Raw genomic sequence first — 14,060 nt, 5'->3', positions numbered from 1 at the left:
GCTGAAACAGAGGGCGAGAAACAGAGGGGCTGAAACAGAGGGGCTGAAACAGAGGGCGAGAAACAGAGGGGCTGAAACAGAGGGCGAGAAACAGAGGGGCTGATTCAGAGGGGCTAAAGCAGAGGGGCTGAAACAGAGGGAGGGAAACAGAGGGGCTGAATCAGAGGGGCTGAATCAGAGGGGCTGAAACAGAGGGGCTGAAACAGAGGGCGAGAAACAAAGGGGCTGAAACAGCGGGTGAGAAACAGACTGCGAGAAACAGAGGTGCTGAAACAGAGGGGCTGAAACAGAGGGGCTGAAACAGAGGGGCTGAATCAGAGGGGCTGAAACAGAGGGGCTGAATCAGAGGGGCTGAAACAGAGGGCGAGAAACAGAGGGCCTGAAACAGAGGGCGAGAAACAGAGGGGCTGAAACAGAGGGCGAGAAACAGAGGGGCGGGAAAGACAGGGGCTGAATCAGAGGGGCTGAATCAGAGGGGCTGAATCAGAGGGGCTGAAACAGAGGGTGAGAAACAGAGGGGCTGAAACAGAGGGTCTGAAACAGAGGGCGAGAAACAGAGGGTCTGAAACAGAGGGCGAGAAACAGAGGGGCTGAAACAGAGGGGCTAAAGCAGAGGGACTGAAACAGAGTGCGAGAAACAGAGGGGCTGAATCAGAGGGGCTGAATCAGAGGGGCTGAAACAGTGGGGCTGAAACAGAGGGCGAGAAACAAAGGGGCTGAAACAGGGGGCGAGAATCAGAGGGCGAGAAACAGAGGGGCTGAAACAGAGGGGCTGAAACAGAGGGGCTGAATCAGAGGGGCTGAAACACAGGGGCGGAATCAGAGGGGCTGAAACAGAGGGCGAGAAACAGAGTAGCTGAAACAGAGGTGCTAAAGCAGAGGGACTGAAACAGAGGGCGAGAAACAGAGGGGCTGAATCAGAGGGGCTGAATCAGAGGGGCTGAAACAGTGGGGCTGAAACAGAGGGCGAGAAACAAAGGGGCTGAAACAGCGGGCGAGAAACAGAGGGCGAGAAACAGAGGGGCTGAAACAGAGGGGCTGAAACAGAGGGGCTGAATCAGAGGGGCAGAAACACAGGGGCGGAATCAGAGGGGCTGAAACAGAGGGCGAGAAACAGAGGGCCTGAAACAGAGGGCGAGAAACAGAGGGGCTGAAACAGAGGGCGAGAAACAGAGGGGCTGAAACAGAGGGCGAGAAACAGAGGGGCTGAATCAGAGGGGCTGAAACAGAGGGTGAGAAACAGAGGGGCTGAAACAGACGGGCTGAAACAGAGGGGCTGAAACAGAGGGCGAGGAACAGAGGGGCTGAAACAGAGGGCGAGAAACATAGGGGCTGAAACAGAGGGGCTGAAACAGAGGGTTACTGAAACAGAGTGGCCGAAACAGAGGGGCTGAAACAGAGGGGCTTGAACAGAGGCGGAGAAACAGAGGGGCTGAAACAGAGGGGCTGAATCAGAGGGGCTGAAACAGAGGGGCTGAATCAGAGGGGCTGAAACAGAGGGCGAGAAACGGAGGGCCTGAAACTGAGGGCGAGAAACAGAGGGGCTGAAACAGAGGGCGAGAAACAGAGGGGCTGAAACAGAGGGGGAGAAACAGAGGGCGAGTAACAGAGGGGCTGAAACAGAGGGGGAGAAACAGAGGGGCTGAATCAGAGGGGCTGAAATAGAGGGTGAGAAACAGAGGGGCTGAAACAGAGGGCGAGAAACAGAGTGGCTGAAACAGAGGCGCTGAAACAGAGGGGCTGAAACAGAGGGCGAGAAACAGAGGGGCTGAAACAGAGGGCGAGAAACAGAGGGGCTGAAACAGAGGGGCTGATACAGAGGGGCTGAAACAGAGTGGCTGAAACAAAGGGGCTGAAACAGAGGGGCTGGAACAGAGGGGGAGAAACATAGGGGCTGAAACAGAGGGGCTGAATCAGAGGGGCTGAAACAGAGGGCGAGAAACAGAGGCGCTGAAACAGAGGGGCTGAAACAGAGGGGCTGAAACAGAGGGCGAGAAACAGAGGGGCTGAATCAGAGGGGCTGAATCAGAGGGGATGAATCAGAGGGGCTGAAACAGAGGGGCTGAATCAGAGGGGCTGAAACAGAGGGCGAGAATCAGAAGGGCTGAAACAGAGGGCGAGAATCAGATGGGCTGAAACAGAGGGCGAGAAACAGAGGGGCTGAAACAGAGGGGCTGAAACAGAGGGGCTGAATCAGATGGGCTGATTCAGAGGGGCTGAAACAGAGGGGCTGAATCAGCGGGGCTGAAACAGAGGGCGAGAAACAGAGGGGCTGAAACAGAGGGCGAGAAACAGAGGGGCAGAAACAGAGGGCGAGAAACAGAGGGGCTGAAACAGAGGGGCTGAAACAGAGGGTGAGAAACAGAGGGGCTGAAACAGAGGGCGAGAAACATAGGGGCTGAACAGAGGGCGAGAAACAGAGGGGTCTGAAACAGAGGGCGAGAAACAGAGGGGCTGAAACCGAGGGGCTGAAACAGAGGGGCTGAAACAGAGAGGCTGAAACAGAGGGCGAGAAACAGAGGGGCTGAAACAGAGGGGCTGAAACAGAGGGCGAGAAACAGAGGGGCTGAAACAGAGGGGCTGAACCAGAGGGTGAGAAACAGAGGGGCTGAAACAGAGGGGCTGAAACAGAGGGGCTGAAACAGACGGCGAGAAACAGAGGGGCTGAAACAGAGTGCGAGAAACAGAGGGGCTGAAACAGAGGAGCTGAAACAGAGGGGCTGAAACAGAGGGCGAGAAACAGAGGGGCTGAAACAGAGGGCAAGAAACAGAGGGGCTGAAACAGAGGGTGAGAAACAGAGGGGCTGAAACAGAGGGCGAGAAACAGAGGGGCTGAAACAGACGTGCTGAAACAGAGGGGCTGAAACAGAGGGCGAGGAACAGAGGGGCTGAAACAGAGGGCGAGAAACAGAGGGGCTGAAACAGAGGGGCTGAAACAGAGGGTTACTGAAACAGAGTGGCTGAAACAGAGGGGCTGAAACAGAGGGGCTGGAACAGAGGAGAAGATACAGAGGGGCTGAAAGAGAGGGGCTAAATCAGAGGGGCTGAAACAGAGGGCGAGAAACAGAGGGGCTGAAACAGAGGGCGAGAAACAGAGGCGCTGAAACAGAGGGGCTGAAACAGAGGGGCTGAAACAGTGGGGCTGAAACAGAGGGCGAGAAACAGAGGGGCTGAAACAGAGGGGCTGAAAGAGAGGGGCTGAAACAGAGTGGCTGAAACAGAGGGGCTGAAACAGAGGGGCTGGAACAGAGGGGGAGAAACAGAGGGGCTGAAACAGAGGGGCTGAATCAGAGGGGCTGAAACAGAGGGCGAGAAACAGAGGGGCTGAAACAGAGGGGATGAAACAGAGGCGCTGAAACAGAGGGGCTGAAACAGAGGGGCTGAAACAGAGGGGCTGAAACAGAGGGCGAGAAACAGAGGGGCTGAAACAGAGGGCGAGAAACAGAGGGGCTGAAACAGAGGGGCGGGAAACAGAGGGGCTGAATCAGAGGGGCTGAATCAGAGGGGCTGAATCAGAGGGGCTGAAACAGAGGGTGAGAAACAGAGGGTGAGAAACAGAGGGTGAGAAACAGAGGGGCTGAAACAGAGGGCGAGAAACAGAGGGGCTGAATCAGAGGGGCTGAATCAGAGGGGCTGAATCAGAGGGGCTGAAACAGAGGGGCTGAATCAGAGGGGCTAAAACAGAGGGCGAGAAACAGAGGGGCTGAAACAGAGGGCGAGAATCAGAGGGGCTGAAACAGAGGGCGAGAAACAGAGGGACTGAAACAGAGGGGCTGAAACAGAGGGGCAGAAACAGAGGGGCTGAATCAGAGGGGCTGATTCAGAGGGGCTGAAACAGAGGCGCTGAATCAGCGGGGCTGAAACAGAGGGCGAGAAACAGCGGGGCTGAAACAGAGGGCGAGAAACAGAGGGGCTGAAACAGAGGGGCTGAAACAGAGGGCGAGAAACAGAGGGGCTGAAACAGAGGGCGAGAAACAGAGGGGCTGATTCAGAGGGGCTAAAGCAGAGGGGCTGAAACAGAGGGAGGGAAACAGAGGGGCTGAATCAGAGGGGCTGAATCAGAGGGGCTGAAACAGTGGGGCTGAAACAGAGGGCGAGAAACAAAGGGGCTGAAACAGCGGGTGAGAAACAGACTGCGAGAAACAGAGGTGCTGAAACAGAGGGGCTGAAACAGAGGGGCTGAAACAGAGGGGCTGAATCAGAGGGGCTGAAACAGAGGGGCTGAATCAGAGGGGCTGAAACAGAGGGCGAGAAACAGAGGGCCTGAAACAGAGGGCGAGAAACAGAGGGGCTGAAACAGAGGGCGAGAAACAGAGGGGCGGGAAAGACAGGGGCTGAATCAGAGGGGCTGAATCAGAGGGGCTGAATCAGAGGGGCTGAAACAGAGGGTGAGAAACAGAGGGGCTGAAACAGAGGGTCTGAAACAGAGGGCGAGAAACAGAGGGTCTGAAACAGAGGGCGAGAAACAGAGGGGCTGAAACAGAGGGGCTAAAGCAGAGGGACTGAAACAGAGTGCGAGAAACAGAGGGGCTGAATCAGAGGGGCTGAATCAGAGGGGCTGAAACAGTGGGGCTGAAACAGAGGGCGAGAAACAAAGGGGCTGAAACAGCGGGCGAGAAACAGAGGGCGAGAAACAGAGGGGCTGAAACAGAGGGGCTGAAACAGAGGGGCTGAATCAGAGGGGCTGAAACACAGGGGCGGAATCAGAGGGGCTGAAACAGAGGGCGAGAAACAGAGTAGCTGAAACAGAGGTGCTAAAGCAGAGGGACTGAAACAGAGGGCGAGAAACAGAGGGGCTGAATCAGAGGGGCTGAATCAGAGGGGCTGAAACAGTGGGGCTGAAACAGAGGGCGAGAAACAAAGGGGCTGAAACAGCGGGCGAGAAACAGAGGGCGAGAAACAGAGGGGCTGAAACAGAGGGGCTGAAACAGAGGGGCTGAATCAGAGGGGCAGAAACACAGGTGCGGAATCAGAGGGGCTGAAACAGAGGGCGAGAAACAGAGGGCCTGAAACAGAGGGCGAGAAACAGAGGGGCTGAAACAGAGGGCGAGAAACAGAGGGGCTGAAACAGAGGGCGAGAAACAGAGGGGCTGAATCAGAGGGGCTGAAACAGAGGGTGAGAAACAGAGGGGCTGAAACAGACGGGCTGAAACAGAGGGGCTGAAACAGAGGGCGAGGAACAGAGGGGCTGAAACAGAGGGCGAGAAACATAGGGGCTGAAACAGAGGGGCTGAAACAGAGGGTTACTGAAACAGAGTGGCCGAAACAGAGGGGCTGAAACAGAGGGGCTTGAACAGAGGCGGAGAAACAGAGGGGCTGAAACAGAGGGGCTGAATCAGAGGGGCTGAAACAGAGGGGCTGAATCAGAGGGGCTGAAACAGAGGGCGAGAAACGGAGGGCCTGAAACTGAGGGCGAGAAACAGAGGGGCTGAAACAGAGGGCGAGAAACAGAGGGGCTAAAACAGAGGGGGAGAAACAGAGGGCGAGTAACAGAGGGGCTGAAACAGAGGGGGAGAAACAGAGGGGCTGAATCAGAGGGGCTGAAATAGAGGGTGAGAAACAGAGGGGCTGAAACAGAGGGCGAGAAACAGAGTGGCTGAAACAGAGGGGCTGAAACAGAAGGGCTGAAACAGAGGGCGAGAAACAGAGGGGCTGAAACAGAGGGCGAGAAACAGAGGGGCTGAAACAGAGGGGCTGATACAGAGGGGCTGAAACAGAGTGGCTGAAACAAAGGGGCTGAAACAGAGGGGCTGGAACAGAGGGGGAGAAACATAGGGGCTGAAACAGAGGGCGAGAAACAGAGGCGCTGAAACAGAGGGGCTGAAACAGAGGGGCTGAAACAGAGGGCGAGAAACAGAGGGGCTGAATCAGAGGGGCTGAATCAGAGGGGATGAATCAGAGGGGCTGAAACAGAGGGGCTGAATCAGAGGGGCTGAAACAGAGGGCGAGAATCAGAAGGGCTGAAACAGAGGGCGAGAATCAGATGGGCTGAAACAGAGGGCGAGAAACAGAGGGGCTGAAACAGAGGGGCTGAAACAGAGGGCGAGAAACAAAGGGGCTGAAACAGCGGGTGAGAAACAGACTGCGAGAAACAGAGGTGCTGAAACAGAGGGGCTGAAACAGAGGGGCTGAAACAGAGGGGCTGAATCAGAGGGGCTGAAACAGAGGGGCTGAATCAGAGGGGCTGAAACAGAGGGCGAGAAACAGAGGGCCTGAAACAGAGGGCGAGAAACAGAGGGGCTGAAACAGAGGGCGAGAAACAGAGGGGCGGGAAAGACAGGGGCTGAATCAGAGGGGCTGAATCAGAGGGGCTGAATCAGAGGGGCTGAAACAGAGGGTGAGAAACAGAGGGGCTGAAACAGAGGGTCTGAAACAGAGGGCGAGAAACAGAGGGTCTGAAACAGAGGGCGAGAAACAGAGGGGCTGAAACAGAGGGGCTAAAGCAGAGGGACTGAAACAGAGTGCGAGAAACAGAGGGGCTGAATCAGAGGGGCTGAATCAGAGGGGCTGAAACAGTGGGGCTGAAACAGAGGGCGAGAAACAAAGGGGCTGAAACAGCGGGCGAGAAACAGAGGGCGAGAAACAGAGGGGCTGAAACAGAGGGGCTGAAACAGAGGGGCTGAATCAGAGGGGCTGAAACACAGGGGCGGAATCAGAGGGGCTGAAACAGAGGGCGAGAAACAGAGTAGCTGAAACAGAGGTGCTAAAGCAGAGGGACTGAAACAGAGGGCGAGAAACAGAGGGGCTGAATCAGAGGGGCTGAATCAGAGGGGCTGAAACAGTGGGGCTGAAACAGAGGGCGAGAAACAAAGGGGCTGAAACAGCGGGCGAGAAACAGAGGGCGAGAAACAGAGGGGCTGAAACAGAGGGGCTGAAACAGAGGGGCTGAATCAGAGGGGCAGAAACACAGGTGCGGAATCAGAGGGGCTGAAACAGAGGGCGAGAAACAGAGGGCCTGAAACAGAGGGCGAGAAACAGAGGGGCTGAAACAGAGGGCGAGAAACAGAGGGGCTGAAACAGAGGGCGAGAAACAGAGGGGCTGAATCAGAGGGGCTGAAACAGAGGGTGAGAAACAGAGGGGCTGAAACAGACGGGCTGAAACAGAGGGGCTGAAACAGAGGGCGAGGAACAGAGGGGCTGAAACAGAGGGCGAGAAACATAGGGGCTGAAACAGAGGGGCTGAAACAGAGGGTTACTGAAACAGAGTGGCCGAAACAGAGGGGCTGAAACAGAGGGGCTTGAACAGAGGCGGAGAAACAGAGGGGCTGAAACAGAGGGGCTGAATCAGAGGGGCTGAAACAGAGGGGCTGAATCAGAGGGGCTGAAACAGAGGGCGAGAAACGGAGGGCCTGAAACTGAGGGCGAGAAACAGAGGGGCTGAAACAGAGGGCGAGAAACAGAGGGGCTAAAACAGAGGGGGAGAAACAGAGGGCGAGTAACAGAGGGGCTGAAACAGAGGGGGAGAAACAGAGGGGCTGAATCAGAGGGGCTGAAATAGAGGGTGAGAAACAGAGGGGCTGAAACAGAGGGCGAGAAACAGAGTGGCTGAAACAGAGGGGCTGAAACAGAAGGGCTGAAACAGAGGGCGAGAAACAGAGGGGCTGAAACAGAGGGCGAGAAACAGAGGGGCTGAAACAGAGGGGCTGATACAGAGGGGCTGAAACAGAGTGGCTGAAACAAAGGGGCTGAAACAGAGGGGCTGGAACAGAGGGGGAGAAACATAGGGGCTGAAACAGAGGGCGAGAAACAGAGGCGCTGAAACAGAGGGGCTGAAACAGAGGGGCTGAAACAGAGGGCGAGAAACAGAGGGGCTGAATCAGAGGGGCTGAATCAGAGGGGATGAATCAGAGGGGCTGAAACAGAGGGGCTGAATCAGAGGGGCTGAAACAGAGGGCGAGAATCAGAAGGGCTGAAACAGAGGGCGAGAATCAGATGGGCTGAAACAGAGGGCGAGAAACAGAGGGGCTGAAACAGAGGGGCTGAAACAGAGGGGCTGAATCAGATGGGCTGATTCAGAGGGGCTGAAACAGAGGGGCTGAATCAGCGGGGCTGAAACAGAGGGCGAGAAACAGAGGGGCTGAAACAGAGGGCGAGAAACAGAGGGGCTGAAACAGAGGGCGAGAAACAGAGGGGCTGAAACAGAGGGGCTGAAACAGAGGGTGAGAAACAGAGGGGCTGAAACAGAGGGCGAGAAACATAGGGGCTGAACAGAGGGCGAGAAACAGAGGGGTCTGAAACAGAGGGCGAGAAACAGAGGGGCTGAAACCGAGGGGCTGAAACAGAGGGGCTGAAACAGAGAGGCTGAAACAGAGGGCGAGAAACAGAGGGGCTGAAACAGAGGGGCTGAAACAGAGGGCGAGAAACAGAGGGGCTGAAACAGAGGGGCTGAACCAGAGGGTGAGAAACAGAGGGGCTGAAACAGAGGGGCTGAAACAGAGGGGCTGAAACAGACGGCGAGAAACAGAGGGGCTGAAACAGAGTGCGAGAAACAGAGGGGCTGAAACAGAGGAGCTGAAACAGAGGGGCTGAAACAGAGGGGCTGAAACAGATGGCGACAAACAGAGGGGCTGAATCAGAGGGGCTGAATCAGAGGGGCTGAAACAGAGGGACTGAAACAGAGGGCGAGAAACAAATGGGCTGAAACAGCGGGCGAGAAATAGAGGGCGAGAAACAGAGGGGCTGAAACAGAGGGGCTGAAACAGACGGGCTGAAACAGAGAGCCTGAAACAGAGGTTGAGAAACAGAGGGGCTGAAACAGAGGGCGAAAAACAGTGGGGCTGAAACAGAGGTTGAGAAACAGAGAGTGAGAAATAGAGGGCGAGAAACAGAGGGGCTGAAACAGAGGGGCTGAAACAGAGGGGCTGAATCAGAGGGGCTGAAACAGAGGGGCTGAATCAGAGGGGCTGAAACAGAGGGTGAGAAACAGAGGGGCTGAAACAGAGGGCGAGAAACAGAGTGGGTGAAACAGACGGGCTGAAACAGAGGGGCTGAAACCGAGGGCGAGAAACAGAGGGGCTGAGACAGAGGGCGAGTAACAGAGAGGCTGAATCAGATGGGCTGAAACAGAGGGGCTGAAACAGAGGCGAGAAACAGAGGGGCTGAATCAGAGGGGCTAAAACAGAGGGTGAGAAACAGAGGGGCTGAAAGAGAGTGCGACAAACAGAGTTGGTGAAACAGACGGGCTGAAACAGAGGGGCTGAAACAGAGGGCGAGAAACAGAGGGGCCGAAACCGAGGGCAAGATACAGAGGGGCTGAAACAGAGGGGCTGAAAGAGAGGGGCTGAAACAGCGTGGCTGAAACAGAGGGCTGAAACAGAGGGGCTGGAACAGAGGGGGAGAAACAGAGGGGCTGAAACAGAGGGGCTGAAACAGAGGGCGAGAAATAGAGGGGCTGAAACAGAGGGCGAGAAACAGAGGGGCTGAAACAGAGGGCGAGAAACAGAGTGGGTGAAACAGACGGGCTGAAACAGAGGGGCTCAAACAGAGGGCGAGAAACAGAGGGGCTGAAACAGAGGGCGAGAAACAGAGCGGCTGAAACAGAGGGCGAGAAACAGAAAGGCTGAATCAGAGGGGCTGAAACAGAGGGGCTGAAACAGAGGACGAGAAACAAAGGGGCTGAAACAGAGGGCGAGAAACAGAGTGGCTGAAACAGAGTGCGAGAAACAGAGGGGCTGAATCAGAGGGGCTGAAACAGAGGGTGAGAAACAGAGGGGCTGAAACAGAGGGCGAGAAACAGAGTAGGTGAAACAGACGGGCTGAAACAGAGGGGCTGAAACAGAGGGCGAGAAACAGAGGGGCCGAAACAGACGGCGAGAAACAGAGGGGCTGAAACAGAGGGTCTGAAAGAGAGGGGCTGAAACAGAGTGGCTGAAACAGAGGGGCTGAAACAGAGGGGCTGGAACAGAGGGGGAGAAACAGAGGGGCAGAAACAGAGGGGCTGAATCAGAGGGGCTGAAACAGAGGGCGAGAAACAGAGTGGCTAAACAGAGGGGCTGAAACAGAGGGGCGGGAAACAGAGGGGCTGAATCAGAGGGGCTGAATCAGAGGGGCTGAAACAGAGGGTGAGAAACAGAGGGGCGGAAACAGAATGGCTGAAACAGAGGGGCTGAAACAGAGGCCGAGAAACAGAGGGGCTGAATCAGAGGGGCTGAATCAGAGGGGCTGAATCAGAGGGGCTGAAACAGAGGGGCTGAATCAGAGTGTCTAAAACAGAGGGCGAGAAACAGAGGGGCTGATACAGAGGGCGAGAAACAGCGGGGCTGAAACAGAGGGCGAGAAACAGAGGGGCAGAAACAGAGGGCGAGAAACAGAGGGGCTGAAACAGAGGGGCTGAAACAGAGGGCGAGAAACAGAGGGGCTGAAACAGAGGGCGAGAAACAGAGGGGCTGAAACAGAGGGTGAGAAACAGAGGGGCTGAAACAGAGGGGCTGAAACAGAGGGGCTGAAACAGAGGGCGCAAAACAGAGGGGCTGAATCAGAGGGGCTGAATCAGAGGGGCTGAAACAGCGGGGCTGAAACAGAGGGCGAGAAACAAAGCGGCTGAAACAGCGGGCGAGAAACAGAGGGCGACAAACAGAGGGGCTGAAACTGAGGTGCTGAAACAGAGGGGCTGAAACAGAGGGGCTGAATCAGTTGGGCTGAAACAGAGGGGCTGAATCAGAGTGGCTGAAACAGAGGGCGAGAAACAGAGGACCTGAAACAGAGGGCGAGAAACAGAGTGGCTGAAACAGAGGGCGAGAAACAGAGGGGCTGAAACAGAGGGGCTGAAACAGAGGGGCTGAAACATAGGGCGAGAAACAGAGGGGCTGAAACAGAGGGCGAGAAACAGAGGGGCTGAATCAGAGGGGCTGAAACAGAGGGGCTGAAACAGAGGGCGAGAAACAGAGTGGCTGAAACAGACGGGCTGATACAGAGGGGCTGAAAGAGAGGGCGAGAAACAGAGGGGCTGAAGAGAGGGCGAGAAACAGAGGGGCTGAAACAGAGGGGCTGAAACAGAGGGGCTGAAACAGAGGGCGAGAAACAGAGGGGCTGAAACAGAGGGCGAGAAACAGAGGGGCTGAATCAGAGGGGCTGAAACAGAAGGTGAGAAACAGAGGGGCTGAAACAGAGGGCGAGAAACAGAGTGGCCGAAACAGACGGGCTGAAACAGAGGGGCTGAAACAGAGAGCGAGAAACAGAGGGGCTGAAACAGAGGGCGAGAAACAGAGGGGCTGAAACAGAGGGGCTGAAACAGAGGGGCTGAAACAGAGTGGCTGAAACAGAGGGGCTGAAACAGAGGGGCTGGGACAGAGGGGGAGAAACATAGGGGCTGAAACAGAGGGGCTGAATCAGAGGGGCTGAAACAGAGGGCGAGAAACAGAGGGGCTGAAACAGAGGGCGAGAAACAGAGGCGCTGAAACAGAGGGGCTGAAACAGAGGGGCTGAAACAGAGGGCGAGAAACAGAGGGGCTGAATCATTGGGGCTGAATCAGAGGGGCTGAATCAGAGGGGCTGAAACAGAGGGGCTGAATCAGAGGGGCTGAAACAGAGGGCGAGAATCAGAAGGGCTGAAACAGAGGGCGAGAATCAGATGGGCTGAAACAGAGGGCGAGAAACAGATGGGCTGAAACAGAGGGGCTGAAAAAGAGGGGCTGAATCAGAGGGGCTGATTCAGAGGGGCTGAAACAGAGGGGCTGAAACAGAGGGGCTGAAACATAGGGCGAGAAACAGAGGGGCTGAAACAGAGGGCGAGAAACAGAGGGGCAGAAACAGAGGGCGAGAAACAGAGGGGCTGAAACAGAGGGCGAGAAACAGAGGGGCTGAAACAGAGGGCGAGAAACATAGGGGCTGAACAGAGGGCGAGAAACAGAGGGGTCTGAAACAGAGGGCGAGAAACAGAGGGGCTGAAACAGAGGGGCTGAAACAGAGGCGCTGAAACAGAGGGCGAGAAACAGTGGTGCTGAAACAGAGGGGCTGAAACAGAGGGGCTGAAACACAGGGGGGGGGGGGGGGGGGGGGGGGGGGGGGGGGGGGGGGGGGGGGGGGAGAAACAGAGGGGCTGAATCAGAGGGGCTAAAACAGAGGGCGAGAAACAGAGGGGCTGAAACAGAGGGCGAGAATGAGGGGGGCGGAAACAGAGGGCGAGAAACAGAGGGGCTGAAACAGAGGGGCTGAAACAGAGGGGCTGAATCAGAGGGGCTGATTCAGAGGGGCTGAAACAGAGGGGATAATCAGCGGGGCTGAAACAGAGGGCGAGAAACAGCGGGGCTGAAACAGAGTGCGAGAAACAGAGGGCCAGAAACAGAGGGCGAGGAACAGAGGGGCTGAAACAGAGGGGCTGAAACAGAGGGCGAGAAACAGAGGGGCTGAAACAGAGGGCGAGAAACAGAGGAGCTGAAACAGAGGGCGAGAAACAGAGGGGCTGAAACAGAGGGCGAGAAACAGAGGGGCTGAAACAGAGGGGCTGAAACAGAGGTGCTGAAACAGAGGGGGAGAAACAGAGGGGCTGAATCAGAGGGGCTGAATCAGAGGGGCTGAAACAGTGGGGCTGAAACAGAGTGCGAGAAACAAAGGGGCTGAAACAGCGGGCGAGAAACAGAGGGCGAGAAACAGAGGGGCTGAAACAGAGGGGCTGAAACAGAGGGGCTGAAACAGAGGGGCTGAATCAGAGTGGCTGAAACAGAGGGCGAGAAACAGAGGGCCTGAAATAGAGGGCGAGAAACTGAGTGGCTGAAACAGAGGGCGAGAAACAGAGGGGCTGAAACAGAGGGGCTGAAACAGAGGGGCTGAAACAGAGGGCGAGAAACAGAGGGGCTGAAACAGAGGGCGAGAAACAGAAGGGCTGAATCAGAGGGGCTGAAACAGAGGGTGAGAAACAGAGGGGCTGAAACAGAGGGCGAGAAACAGAGTGGCTGAAACAGACGGGCTGAAACAGAGGGGCTGAAACAGAGGGCGAGAAACAGAGGGGCTGAAACAGTGGGCGAGAAACAGAGGGGCTGAAACAGAGGGGCTGAAACAGAGGGGCTGAAACAGAGGGCGAGAAACAGAGGGGCTGAAACAGAGGGCGAGAAACAGAGGGGCTGAATCAGAGGGGCTGAAACAGAGGGTGAGAAACAGAGGGGCTGAAACAGAGGGCGAGAAACAGAGTAGGTGAAACAGACGGGCTGAAACAGAGGGGCTGAAGCAGAGGGCGAGAAACAGAGGGGCTGAAACAGAGGGCGAGAAACAGAAGGGCTGAAACAGAGGGCCTAAAACAGAGGGGCTGAAACAGAGTGTCTGAAACAGAGGGGCTGAAACAGAGGGGCTGGAACAGAGGGCGAGAAACAGAGGCGCTGAAACAGAGGGGCTGAACCAGAGGGGCTGAAACAGAGGGCGAGAAACAGAGGGGCTGAATCAGAGGGGCTGAATCAGAGGGGCTGAAACAGAGGGGCTGAATCAGAGGGGCTGAAACAGAGGCCGAGAATCAGAAGGGCTGAAACAGAGAGCGAGAATCAGATGGGCTGAAACAGAGGGCGAGAAACAGAGGGGCTGAAACAGAGGGGCTGAAACAGATGGGCTGAATCAGAGGGGCTGATTCAGAGGGGCTGAAACAGAGGGGCTGAATCAGCGGGGCTGAAACAGAGGGCGAGAAACAGAGGGGCTGAAACAGAGGGCGAGAAACAGAGGAGCAGAAACAGCGGGCGAGAAACAGATGGGCTGAAACAGAGGGGCTGAAACAGAGGGCGAGAAGCAGAGGGGCTGAAACAGAGGTCGAGAAACATAGTGGCTGAACAGAGGGCGAGAAACAGAGGGGTCTGAAACAGAGGGCGAGAAACAGTGGGGCTGAAACAGAGTGGCTGAATCAGAGGGGCTGAAACACAGGGCGAGAAACAGAGGGGCTGAAACAGAGGGGCTGAAACAGAGGGGCTGAAACAGAGGGGCTGAAACAGAGGGCGAGAAACAGAGGGGCTGAAACAGAGGGCGAGCAACAGAGGGGCTGAAACAGAGTGCGAAAAACAGAGCGGCTGAAACAGAGGAGCTGAAACAGAGGGGCTAAAACAAAGGGGCTGAAACAGATGGCGAGAAACAGAGGGGCTGAATCA

The sequence above is a fragment of the Chiloscyllium punctatum genome, chromosome 20 (genome assembly GCF_047496795.1).
Source record: "Chiloscyllium punctatum isolate Juve2018m chromosome 20, sChiPun1.3, whole genome shotgun sequence".
Lineage (NCBI taxonomy): Eukaryota > Metazoa > Chordata > Chondrichthyes > Orectolobiformes > Hemiscylliidae > Chiloscyllium > Chiloscyllium punctatum.
The sequence above is the reverse complement of the archived record's forward strand: the minus strand, read 5'-3'. Positions refer to the sequence as shown.